The following is a 14,372-nucleotide window of genomic DNA, read 5'->3' as shown; positions in this document are numbered from 1 at the left end:
ACAGAGTCAGTAATTTGGAAAAGAGCATTACAGATATGGAATTTAATTGGATGCACCAGATTCTGACCCCAGTCACGCTACTTCAATTGGGAGTCAAGATCGGTTCATGCCCAGGAGGAAGAAGTCAGGCAGAGGATCCAGGAGACCTGCATGGATGAGCAAAGAGCTTCCAGAGAAACTCAAATGGAAGAGGGAGATTCACAGTATGTGGGAAAAGGGACTGGCCACTTGGGAGGAATATAGGAGTGTTGTCAGGGTGTGCAGAGATGCAACAAGGAAGGCGAAGGCCCACTTGGAATTAAATCTGACAAGGCATGTCAAAGATAACAAGAAGGGCTTCTTTAAATACGTCATCAGTAAGAGGAAGACCAGGGGAACTGTGGCCTGCTGCTGAACAAGGAAAGGGCCCTGGTGACACAGGATGCAGAGAAGGCGGAGTTACTGAATGCCTTTTTGCTTCAGTCTTTACTGCTAAGGCTGGCCCTCAGGCATCTCAGCCCTGAGAGGAGAGAGGAGAAATCTAGGGAAAGGAAGATTTACCATCGGGAGAGAAGGATTGGGTCAGAGATCACCTCTGCAAACTGGATCCTTGCAAATCCATGGGCCCCGATGGGATGCACCCTCGAGTGCTGAGGGAGCTGGCAGATGTTCTTGCTGAGCCACTCTCCATCATCTTTGAAAGGTCATGGAGGACAGGAGAGGTGCCCGAGAACTGGAGGACAGCAAATGTCACTCCAATCTTCAAAAAGTGCAAGAAGGAGGACCTGGGAACCTATAGGCCAGTCAGCCTCACCTCCATCCCTGGAAAGGTGATGGAGCAGTTCATCCTGGAGGTCATCTCCAGGCATGTAGAGGACAAGAAGGTTATCAGAAGTAGTCAACATGGATTCACCAAGGGAAGATCATGCTTGACCAACCTGATAGCCTTCTCCGATGGTGTGGCTGGCTGGGTCCATGAAGGGAGAGCAGACGATGTTGTCTGTCTTGACTTCAGTAAGGCATTCGACACTGTCTCCCATAGCATCCTCACAGGCAAGCTAAGGAAGTGTGGGTTGGATGAGAAAACAGTGAGGTTGGCACAGAACTGGCTCAACAAAAGAACTGAGGGTTGTGATCAACAGGGCAGAGTCTGGTTGGAGGCCTTTAACTAGTGGTGTTCCCCAGGGGTCTGTGCTGGCTCCAGTCCTGTTCAACTTATTAATCAATAACCTGGACAAAGGGACAGAGCGTAACCTCAGCAAGTTCGCTGATGATACCAAGCTGGGAGGAGCGGCTGATACACCAGAAGGCTGTGCTGCCATCCAATGGGACCTGGACAGGCTGGAGAGCTGGGCCCAGGGGAACCTCATGAAATTCAACAAGAGCAAGTGCAAGGTCCTGCCCCTGGGGAGGAACAACCCGATGCACCGGTACGGGCTGGGGGCTGAAGTACTGGGAAGTGGCTCTGTTGAGAAGGGCCTGGGAGTGCCGGTGGGCAGCGAGGTGACCCTGAGCCAGCACCGTGCCCTTGTGGCCAACAAGGCCAATGGTGTCCTGGGCTGCATTAACAGGAGTGTGGCCAGCAGGTCAAGGGAGGTTGTCCTCCCCCTCTGCTCTACCCTAGTGAGGCCACACCCAGAATATTGTGTCCAGTTTTAGGTCCCCCTAGTTTAAGAAAAGCTGCTTGAGCAAGTCCAGCAGAGAGCTATGAAGATGATCAGGGGACTGGAGTATCTCCCTTAGAAGATTTGTTCAGCCTGGAGAAGAGAAGACTGAGGGGGAATTTCATCAATACCTATAAATATCTAAAGGGTGGGTGTCAAGATGATGGGACTAGATTCTTTTCAATAGTACTCAACGACAGGCCAAGGGGCAATGGGCACAGCTGGAACACAGGAAGTTCCACCTAAACATGAGAAAAATAATCTTTCCTGTGTGGGTGCCAGAGCAGGGGCACAGGCTGCCCAGAGAGGCTGCGGGGTCCCTTCCCTAGAGACATTCACCCCCCGCCTGGACGCGGTCCTGTGCCCCTGCTCTGGGTGTGCCTGCTCAAGGAGGGGGTGGGGTGGGATGATCTCTAGAGGTCCCTTCCAACCCCTGCTATTCTGTGATTCTGTGATACTGTAAGTCATGCCAGAATGAGTAAAAATTATTCTCCTTTACCGTTACAGTCCATAAGTTGTGATTCTCATCAGTGTGAGTCTTGAATTTCTTTCAAACCAGGAAATAAAAATTAAATACATTGAACAGAAACAGGAGTAGCTATACTGCATCTGAAATGTAATATTTCTGGCTAGCTGGAGGAGATTTGTATAGCTGTTATTTCCTCAGTTTTGGTAAACAGCTGTTTTAGCACATTTAGGTGTCCAGTCTCCATCCTATTAACTGTGAATTTTACGTGGTTTTTTTAATATCTAGAGAGACATTGCTCTTTTGCTTTTGTTTCACCACAAGTGCATTTGTTAGTTTTTTCCAGGATAGGAAATTCTGATTTTTATATACATGTTGTACTTTTTAAAGCACATGATGCTAAGCACATTCAGTCTGTAAGGAAATATTCTTTCTAACTTCCATGGGGAAAAAAAAGAAATCATGAGTGATATAAATTTTGCATCTTAGATCTCATTTCCTCTTTTAGAATATAAATCTTGTGCAAAGGAAATAGGGCCTCCATTATCTTTTAAAGATGAAACAGCTTCTAATACAGATAGTCTGCATTCCCTCTGTCTTGTTCCTGGGGGATAGGTTAATAAATAATGAACTAAATGTCATATTTTGAAGTCTCTTAGTTCATGGTGATGCAGCTTTCTTACATGTTTATTAGATTTCAATCTTCATTAGACAGGGTTAGTAGAGAAATTAGGTCCCTCTTGAATTGGTTTAGTAATGCAGAGTTTTAAAATAAATAAAATCAGATATATTTTTGTGCTTTTTTTATCATCTGTGGGTCTTTCCTTGATCCTAACTGTGCCAGGTATGATATCTATGACTGAATCAGCTGAAACATTTGTCAAAATTATTTTGACATCATCCATTGTAAATTTTAAAAAGGGAAAAGAAGATTTGAGATTACGTGCTATATTTGAACAACAGTGACCAGCCTGAGCAATTGCCAAATAAATTTAGTAAAACTATAAAAGCTCGACTTAGCACAAATTACCCAAGACCTTCAGGTCTGTTTGGGTCGCTCACATAGGGAAGTATGTGAACACTGGCCTTGTCACCATCTCTCTCCATCTCTACACTCAGCTGAGTCATTGGGGTAATCTTTAAAATTTCTCTTCAGTATCCAGGGGCTAACCTAAGTTCAGGTGGAAGAATTCATGCTAACTTGTTGTTTGATTCTCACCTTTCCCAGAAATAGTTTAACGATCTCATATAAGCGTAACAGACGTTCTTTGGGAAATCAGAAGTGATTTCGGGACTAGTAAATCCCACCCCTGGACATCCTGCTAGTTGGCAGGTTTGAGCTAAATGCCTCAAATAGGACCAAGAGAGCTTGGATTTCTAGGGATTACCTCCAAATGTAATGCCAAAAACTTTGCAGTCCAGCTCGCTGAGCACCGAGACTAACGCTTGTGATGGTCTTCATGTATTCTCTACTCTCCAAGAGTTTAAGCAAAGCTTTACCTTATGCTCCCATCTGTTGGGAGCTCCCATTTGCAGTTCATCTCCCCAGGGTTATAAAAGAGCTGATGGTCATAACACACAGGACAAAAAAACCCAGATGTATACCTTACCTTGATAGTATCCTAGAATAATTCTGGTGGGTAGGAACCTCAGAGGGTCTCTGGGCCAACTTGCCATTCAAAGTAGGATTAGTGACAAGACCAGACCAGGTTGCTGAGACCTTAGTCCAGCCAAGTCTTGAGGCTGAATACAGAGACAAAGACAGGCTGACTAATGGAAGTAATGATCTGAAGATTAATAGCTGCATCTAAGAAAGGTGAAAAATAAACCCCCAACTGTGGGGCCATTTGGCTACAGTTACTAACACAGAACTCTAATAGTAGCAACATGTACAATCACACATGAGAGACTTGTTAAGCCAGGTGAATACCACGTAAGTAGAAACTAGCTATAATTAATCATATAATTAAGAAATTGACCTTGGAAAACTATAAACTTGAAATTATGTGATACTTCAGAACTTATTTTGTGGAAAATAATAATTTCTGAAGTAAAAGGAAAAGTACTATAAAAATACAGTATTAGCAGCGGCAAGATAACTGATTGTCTAGTTAAGAGAAATTTGGAATTTATTAAACTATTTCCTCTGATAATATATGGAAAATCATTACTCCTGTTGGAAAAAGTGGGAATTAATACAGAAATTGTAAAGAAGGTCAGCTACAAGGAGACAATGTGAAAGAACAGTACTGGAAAGAGGTTATAGATGGGTCATGGGATTATTGGAGTGGTAGGATGCAACTATGAAAAAGGATATGAGGAGAACTATTTCTGTTATTCTTGCTCCTTGACACATTGTTAAGACCTCACTAGGAAAATAGAGTGCAGCACTGATCACTCCTGTATGAGAAACGTGCTTTCAGACATGAACAGACACAAGCAGAGGCTGCTAGGATCAGCACGGAAAGAGTTTCCCTTGCAGAAGGACACAAAGAGTTTGGCTTGTTTAGCCTTGCAAAACATGGACGAAGACAGGATGTGATTGCTTTCTATAAACTTATCAGGTGGGTAAACACCAGGGAGAAGAACTGCTTAAACTAAAGAACAATGTTGGTCCAAGAACAAATAGTTATAAATTGCCCATGAATAAATTTAGGCTGGAAATTAGATAAAGTTCTCTAATCCTCTGGTGAGTAAGGTTCTGAAAGTGTCTTCCAGTACGAAAAATAAAGGAAATGGGGAATCTAGTTGGTTTTAAGAAGGGGCATTAAATAGTTTTTGAAAGGGATTATATGGTGTGGGTACCTGTGATGAGGAGATTGGATTCAGTGGCCCAGTGGACTCTTTCCCATTTTATAAGTAGATATTCCAGTCAGACTGATTCTACTGCATTTTATCTAACTCTTTACTCATGGGTGTCCTGTTTGAGTGGATAGTGATACAAATGTAGGAGTCCTCTCTGGTGGCCCTAAAACAGAATTAATAATTTACTTTTCTGGTGTATTTTATGTGAACTTGAAGGTAAAATATATCAGAAAATGAAAACAAATAAGACATTCAAAGCAGTCTGCTTGCTGTTTAAAGCAAATCACAAAGAGAACAAAAAAGACACTTGATACCCCCAAGAAAATATGCAATTTAGAAATAAGAAATAGTCAACAGTTAGATAGTGGAATATGAGGAATGGAGCAGTATCAGTCAGCATGATGAATGGATGTGTTAGCACATGGCAAGTTTTTTGTAAATAGGTTAAAGGAGACCTTTAAGGAGGAAAATGAGGTAACAGTTTTTATGTGAATTTAACTTAAATATTGTATGGCAGTGAAAGTGGAAGGGCAGAAAAGGGTGCATACATATGAGCAGTGAAGTTAAAGGTGTACTTATTACTGAAGCAGAGACAAGAGTCCACCGCATGAGAGAGAGAGAGATGATAGACAGGCAAGGCTGCAGGTGGTGGAGAGCCATGAAAATAAAGGGAATGGTTCCCATTCGATGCATGGGAATCCAGCAAGCAAGGAGAATAAATTAGTATGAAAACAAAAAAAAAGTCCGAAGGTGATGTTTGCAGTGGCATTCCAATCCAGCTGGATACAAGCAAGTTAATAAAGTTGCATATGTCAAAAAAAATGGTATCCCAGAAACAAAGATACAAATAAGAGGTCTTGCTACATTGGCAGGAAATAAACCCTATGGGTTATAAACATTGTGCAAAATCAACCTGTAAAACTTGAATGAAAGGGAAACTTGAGCCTGAAAATGAGATTTCAGCATGATGATAATGCACATATGGGGAATTCAGGAAATCAGATGGGATCTATAAATTGTCAAAAGATGGACATCCCAGATGATTAAAGATGCTCAAGTACCTTTGACTCCCAGTGAAACACCAGCTCTTCAAGGACTCATGTTGAGGTTGTTAAAAATGCTGTCTTAAACCAGGTCTAAAAATTGTCTTTAGCAGAAGCTAGGACATTTCATGAGTAAATAAGTGTTTAGTTTTCTTTCTTCTGCACTTACGATGGAAACAGATTAGTGTCAGACCGAGCATTTAATTTTTCACTTTAAGTCTTTGTATCCATTTATAACTTTGCAGAATCATTTCCTTTAATAGATATGCTCTGATTGTTGAGTATGGGGTTCATGTACTCAATTTATCCCTTTTTCCTCCCAAGTGATATTTAGCAATTATTGTTATTTAATTCCTGGATGAAAAATTACTGGGCTCTGCCCTGTAATTATCAGTGACCTTTCAGTGTAGAAAAATGCAGCTGATCCGATGCAATGGGACTGCCACAGGCGGCCTGAGTATTTGGACAGATATCTTAGGAAGAATGCTTTCCCTCCTCTGGATCTGCCTTTTGTTGAAGGCCAGTGGAGATGTAGGGTAGAGTTTTGAACAAACTTTTCTTATTGATACTTGTCATTTTAGAATTAGTTATCTTAAAATATGAACTAGGAATTAATTTATCTGGCGAATGACACAGCACTCATTTATTTCATTGCCTCGGACAGCACTGGTCTATTAAGCCAATACACATAACACTAACATTAGTAGTACAGCAAACCTGGAGGTACATATGACATCAGGTAGTATTCTGACACATGAAAATTCATTCTTTCCATAGAGAATTTATGGCATAGCTAGGAAAAGCCAGTAGTGGTAAACAGGAGAACTTAAAATATCCTTTGCATTAACTTTGCATTTTAGAGAGAAATGCAAAGATGAGGGTCTGATTCAGGAAGCCATTGACTTCAGGCGTGCTGGGTAGTCTGTTTCACATCCATGATGGGTATACCTCTTCCAGTGTTTTTCTGCATCACAGCCTAGACTGGTCTGTCCCAGTTAGAGGAGGAGGTTATGCTGATGCGAGAGATAGAGGGATCCTGTAATTTGCTCTGGAGATAGAAAAACACCAAAAAAATATCATTGACATAAGCACACCTCCGCTGGCTGCCCTGCCTGAGGCACGCCTGTCAAAGGGTGACAGGCACTAAGTAGCAGCTGTCTATGAAAAAGTCTAGAAAAGAGCTTAGCAAAGCCAAAAGTACTAAGGACCTTCATGGGAGCTTCCCTGCCTGCTGTTTCTTCAGGGGACTCCATGTGGACCCATCCCTGACGATCCATGTTTGGTGTAATAACTAGACACAACAAAGAAGAAATGCCTTCTATGGATCTCATTGACTGTTGCAGCACAGGGAATCACCCTTCCTGGGGCAAGTCTTGCCCTCTGTTCATAGGCTGAGCACCACAGTACTTTTCAAGGCTTTGAAACAGAACAAAGTGAGTTGGCCCATGTGCTTTTACAAAGTTAGTATTCCTCAATCTATTCATTCAAATTTCTGAATAGGCACTTTCCACTTCTCTCCATGACCGTTCCTGTATTCTAAGTGATACATCTGATAAAAAGGCCCTAGCACTAAGGATATTCCTTTTATTACTTTTACTTTTTGTCTAATCTGATCAGAACTAAGCTTACAAAATTGTTCAGTTGCCTATTTTCAACAAGGTTTTGCTCAGGCTGTGGTTATACTAATGCACACATGTCTCGAGGAGCCCATCACCACCATAGTAAGTGAAAACCATTTCTGTGATGGTCTACAGCCCAAGTATTCATTGGTTGGTTAGCCCTTAACAGCTTTTCTTTCTGAATCATTTGCCCTACTAAGTACTGCGCTCACAGAAACATCTGTCACCATTATTATGGACATTTTGTTGCAGAACCACAGTGCTAAGGCGTTAGCTAGAATAATCTGTGTGGGTGTTTATGTGTAGGCAGATCCAGGGGCATACACAGGTAAGATTTTCATACCTATATAACACTGTGATAACCAATGGTGCCTTAAAACTAGGTAGGATCAAGAAACTGTGAGGCATCCTCACAGAGCCATGTGTCATAAAAGGTTATATATTTAAGGAATCTTTTCATCCTCTGTCTCAGCGTAAACTGTGGGAGCTGCTCAAACCACACCATTTAGGATGGGAAGTGAAGGCAACTTCTCAGTAGCAGGAATCTAATTATCCTTTTGGAAATCAGCCAGGATCCTGGATCTAACATAGATATAGTATTCCATACTAAGTGATACAGATTTTTATGAACCACATGTGGCTAACTTTCCATTGCACTTCCTTATTAAAGACATTTTCAGCAGCCTCTTGTCTCCTAATAACATAGACATTACCTCAGGCTTGACACAGAGAAACAGACTGTCTACTAAATTCAGCCATTCTGGTGCTTTGTCTTACACAGAAGACTGCCATGCACATACTCACCAAGCTATATGCCCTATATGTCCCGCTAAGCCTGGAAGATCTGAGGAGATAGCTCCTGAGGTTGAATGGCCGGGGGTGGTAGGATACTGTTGAGTGTAAATGAGAAGAGAAATTTGAGCATCAGAATCTTAACTGTGAATCACCACCACATCCAACCGGCATGATATATTAATTTATAATTAAATGTTGACTTTTTTCCCTAAGGAGATTTTGGCTTCTATACCAGCGTAGTTCATTAGTTAGTCACTGCGGTTGATCCAGTTTTTGGCAGGCCTTTGATCACTTTCCATCTAACTGAGCATGTTAGAGTGGATACCAAAAACATTTGTGCTGCTTCATAATTGCAGGCAGAACATTTACTTCCTGTGCAGAGGAACAGGAAGTAAACTCAGCCTCAGTCTTGCTTCTCGTGACAGTCCTCTTATTTCATTACAACCGCTGAAACTTTCTCAAAGCCTATGTTTTGTGTCATGATGTTCCCTTTTCCTGGTGTCATCTACATCCATGAGATAACTAGTCTTATTTTCATGAGACTGTCTAGTGATTCTTAAAATGAGTAATTCTTGCTAGGAGAGATGAAAAACTGCTTAAAAAAGATCTAGTTAAGATAACATCCATGCTATTGGTGCTCTAGGTCTAAAAGTACTCCCAATAATTAAATTTCTTTGCTTAAATATAATGCACAATAGAATTCCTGTTCTGAATCATCCCTCAAAGGATAATGGTGTTTGTGTCTGTCAGAAGGTAAAGATGTAGAAAACGTGAAGTTTATAAGAAGCTTGATCAAACTTAAGTATCTTATTTCCAGTACAATTCCCTTTACCTTAGTTACCAATTGGTTGAAGCTTCTTACTCAAAAAAGCAAGGGTTTTATTCTTTACAAGACATTTTCCTACTTAATTTTTTATAGTTGCAAAAAAAATGTTTAGTGCAAAAAACAAATACAGAGCTGAAAATACTTTTTAGTAACATTGCCAACACTGATGATTTGTAGGTGATAACAGCTTGTTAAAATGCACCACCAACTTTATAAAACATCAATTTCTCTCTTGCATTTCTCACAGCTTTTGCTACACATAACACCTAAGACTCCCGTAACTGAAGGTTTAATGTATTTTTTAAACCTGCCTCTTTAATCTTTCAGTATTTCTTTGAGCATTTGTCAGAACTTTGTGCTTACACGCCTTCATTAACTCCCCTGTACAGTCACTCAGTTAGGATTCGTTTAACGTAACTTCAACGATCTAGAAGTTTGTATGTGGAGTAAACGAGCAATCTAAGCTTTCTGCAGGGACAGCTGATCCCTTGCTACGATACACATCTGATATAGACAGAATTATTTTCTTCTGAAGTTGTTTATCTCTCTCCACTGACTACAGGGGAAGCCTAGGCAATTACCCCAAAAGGAACACCAAATATTTTAACAGCTAAAATGAAGAGACGAATTCCTCAGCTTTTTTTTTGTTTATGTGGCTGAGCTAAGGGAGAGGAAAGGACTGTTTTTATTTTTTAGCAGGATATCATGATTGTGAATCTAGCAGCAGAGAACAAAAATGAAAACTATGCTTTGGCCTATAGTTTAAAATTAACAGTAGTGGAAATTGTGTCCCTCCTTGGTTCATACATATCCCTGGATTGTGAATCTATGACTGTATTTTCTGTATCTTAGATACAGAACAACTGCTGTGTTACAGAGCTAAGGGGCAATCAAGGTATTTTCCCACTGCTAACTTTTCGTTTGCCTTGATATAGTAACTAAGCTGGGGCTGTCACCAAAAGGGACCATTCTTCTTTCCCCTTCCCTAGCCCTTCCCATGCATTCTCTCCCTCTTCCTTGACTAAAGCTTGCATGGAGACATGATTCAATGCAAAAACTCTCTTTTCTACGTTAGTTTTGTTTAAAATTCTACCACTGACCTTGCTCACCCAATGCCAGCTCAGCAGTTGGAACACACTGGTTGAGCAGGCCATGGGGGGAAGAACTGACTGTCCTGATTTGCAGCCTTCAGCATTTCGGGATAAATGGCAAATCATGCCCTAAACAGCGTTGTTCTGATGGCACGCATGATTTTGAATTTGTGTGCAAGATGTGTATGGAAATGTAAGCACAAATATAAAGTTCAGGTAAACATTCTTTGCCTTACATCTTAAGAGTGATGAAGTATTTTGTATTTATTTATTATTATCCTAAAATATTCAGAACCGTATACTTATCAAGCTTCACCCCCCTGAAAAGAAATTCTTTCCAGGCTGGACTGTAGTAACTGTTGGAAATAGCATAACAGGCCGCTGTCCCGCTCTGGGTGTTACAACTCCACTAAGTTTGAGGGATGAAAAATCCAGTCTTTCTTTATACATGCTGGAGCAACAGAAGTAGGGTGATAGATAATCAAATTGTGGTCAGGAAATTTCTCAAAAGCACATTACCCCCGAAAATTGTAGTCAACCTTTCAAAACATTGCCCTTCAAAACATGTTGCACAGGGCTTTAAAGTTCTGTTTTGCTACTTATACACGATTTTATATCATTAATGATCTATCATGTTTTTGTATTACTTTTTATATCTTCCATTCATTTCACATTGATTTTTCCCTGATTTATTAAGGGCCTAGTCTCACACCCTAGACATTCTGCAAATGTAAATGGATGTACAGAAAATAAAAATGCCAAGATCAGGCTGTGCTTGCCAAGTCATAACTCAATAATATCTACTATCTATGAAAATAAAATCCATAAATACTCCTTAATATCTACATTAGCTTCATAGAGCATAATCTGTAAATGCTCTAACCACTCCCTGCTCTGATGCTTGAAGTTATTTAATCCAGATGCTAGAAGTATTTCTTTTACGAACATTAGTATTAAAGTACTGATCAAAGTGAATCTTCAAAGCTTCCACATGTCTATTTACGGAATCCTGGGCAATCTGCATACAGACTTGCCACCATATTTCAGACTGTTTACGTGCTAAACTCCACATTGAATATTTAAACTATACTGGATTTCACCAAGCACACTGTGCATTGTGGAGAGTGCTTTCCCTCCTGAGCTGCACAATAGCAGAAGGATGCTGGGAAGGTCTTCATAAAAGCAGCTGGAATTATGAGAGAACTGACTGATAGATTTAGGAAGATGGAAGAGAGTAGAAATGAATCGGACTAGTCTGACCAAATAGTGTCTCAGACTTATCAATAAATTGGTCTAGCAAATCACTTTTAAGTCTTTGTCCCTTATCAGCAGGCACATAACCGATTTTCATTATGGGCTGTAGGGCACCCACAGGTAAAAATCATGCCATAGTGTCTTTCTGCCTTATGGATATGCAGGTAAATATATAATTTATCATGTGCTTCTTTCTATTCATTTGGAAGACAGTGGAATAATTTGCACCATATTCCTCTGGGATATGTAGAAAACATTGATATCCTGGTATGCAGTGGGGTCACATTGGTTTCAGAGTTTACTTTGCACAGCAATTATGAAGTATAGTGTACATGAATTATAATGCAAAATGACTGTTTAATTCAAGAGACATCCAAGGATTTAGATTACTGCAGATATATATATATGAGGAATATAAGTATATCCATATTTTGAGCAGAAGAACCTGACATCTACAGACATTTCAGTATTACAAGGAATAATACTAGGTTTTCTTAGCGTGCACTAATCGTACAAATCCATCCTGATGTTCAAAATATCTTTTCAGTTTGCTTTGTGTTTCAATGGGTATTAAACAGAAGGCAAACAAGTCAAAAAAGCATAGGGTAGCATTTAAGCAAAAGCTGATAGGGGCAGGGCACCCATCTCCCTCCTGCCATATCATCACCATATCCACAGCTCTTCCACCAGGATTCAGCCTAAAAGGGAGTTGGTGGCTCAGGGAAGCCATGCCCAGCTCAGGAGATGCTCTCTGCACAGCAAGAGCCTCTCCCACATTTGACAGCAATCCCCATGGGAATTGAAAGACTGCACGTTAATCAACTTTGCAGCCATATCGGAGCGAGCCCATATGGGGTGGGTGCATATAAGAAACACATATGCAACACATATGTAGTTTTCCCCCTTCGTGGTGGGACCTTCTGTCTCCTGATGGCCCAGTCTTCCCTGAGGGATATTGCAGCTGGAAAGAGAGAAATACCAGGAGATTTTTCTCTGCACACTGTAGGTGTGGATATACGTTGTGGTTTCTGCTCACATTCTGCTGCAGGCATCGTGCTCCACGCTGCCCATTAGCAAAGTACCTATAGACTGAAAGCAGTATGTCAAGATGCTGACAGAGTCAACTTTCTTTTCATCTGAGTGTTGATTTCTGCAGTTCCTTTGACTGTGGTTCATCTGCTGACAAAGTTTCCCTCCCATAAGAACCAGCAGACTCATCGCTATTTCTTCACTAGCTGGGAAAATAAAGCTGCCCTTGCTGCAGAAGCTGAAACTGCACAGAACATTGCGCTTTAATGCACAAAGCCACAGCTCCAGAGTGAAACAGCCTTTCAGTGCATGAGGAAGAGGTATGCAAAGGTGCTCTTTCGTCCTGGCTCTGTCAGGAATTGAGGCATGTCCTCTAAAAGGACTGGTTTTCTAGAAACAGAATTTAGGTGCACATAATGCACCAATTAATGCAAGACAAACAAATGAGGTCTCATCTGGTCTTTATTGAACTAAGCTACTGTTACGGTTGGAGATGGGACAGTTGAATAGCTAGAACATTAATCTAGTCTGTTAAGGACACCCCTGTTGGATCTCAATTTTAAGTGTTTTGTAGCGTCTCAGAAAGCACAAGGGAAAAATTGTGAAAAAAAAAAAATTACTTAATTAGAAAACTGACATACTTCACTTGGAAATGCTGTAAAAATAAAGCTTCCATTCAGAAGGATTGAGGCAGGCCTAGGTCAGCCTCAAATGATTTTTCACAACTATTAAAATATTATGTGTTTGTTTGTAGATAATACAATCCATTTACAATTTACATCAAATTTGGAAGTTACAAGTAGTCTATGCACAAGCATCAGGAGCTGTTTAGGGAAAAAGCTATATGTATATATATATAAAAATACACTTTTTTTTTTTTATAGATACATATACATATATCTTGGAGCTTCTATTTGCAGACTTTGATTAATGTTTATTGCCAAAGTGTTGAAATTAAACCAGTAGTCCACAATGATTTCTTTTCTCCTTTTAAGCACAGAAATGGATAACTTCTTGATGCTTTTCAAGAAGGAAGGCACCCATCTTAGGAGGATGAAAGATTATAGGTCAATGGGAGGTGCAGGTAAATTAGTGGAAGTCTGCTGCTACCATGAGAGTCCTATTGCAGTCAGACACAGGTTATAGCAGCAGAGAAACTGCTCCAATTAACACCAGAGGATGAAGAGACCAAAGGACTTGACAAGTGAAAAGCTATTTTTGTGTCCTTCTTTGGAGCTATGCACTGCTGGCAAGCAAGCAGGTGCTTTGCACCAAATGATCCTTATGGATATTTAAATGAAGGGTCCTTTGTAAGAGCTTTCCATTTTATACATGCCCCTAACCACAGGCAGGTCCATGCACTGAATCTAGCCCTGATGCTGGAATTTCACCTGGATGTTGAAACTCCTTTTGTAGCCTCAAGTGACCAGTGCAAAAATGCCACATGCAAATGTAAGACTCATTCCTGCAATAGAAAGACTCAATCAGACATCCTCATCTCATATTGCACTTCTTCACACCAGCCAGGAGTGGGTAAGGGATAAAGAGTAGTAGTATCAAATACTCAAACTTCTACATTTTTTTTCAATTACTTCATTTTTTTCTTAGTAGTCTCTTATCTAAATGTAATCTGGTCTCGAATTTAGCTGGAAAGACTTGGTAAATCAAAGTTCAAGTTGATCTGGCTGCAGATTTCCAGTTAAAAGCATTCAGATTGGATGATTGGAATTAACCATTACACAAGAATTTGGCTAAAATCTCAAGGAAAATATTTTATTTGTTTAGTTACCTTTTTTAATGA

This window comes from Phalacrocorax aristotelis, chromosome 1 (genome assembly GCF_949628215.1).
Source record: "Phalacrocorax aristotelis chromosome 1, bGulAri2.1, whole genome shotgun sequence".
Classification (NCBI taxonomy): Eukaryota; Metazoa; Chordata; class Aves; order Suliformes; family Phalacrocoracidae; genus Phalacrocorax; species Phalacrocorax aristotelis.
Note: the sequence above shows the minus strand (reverse complement) of the source record.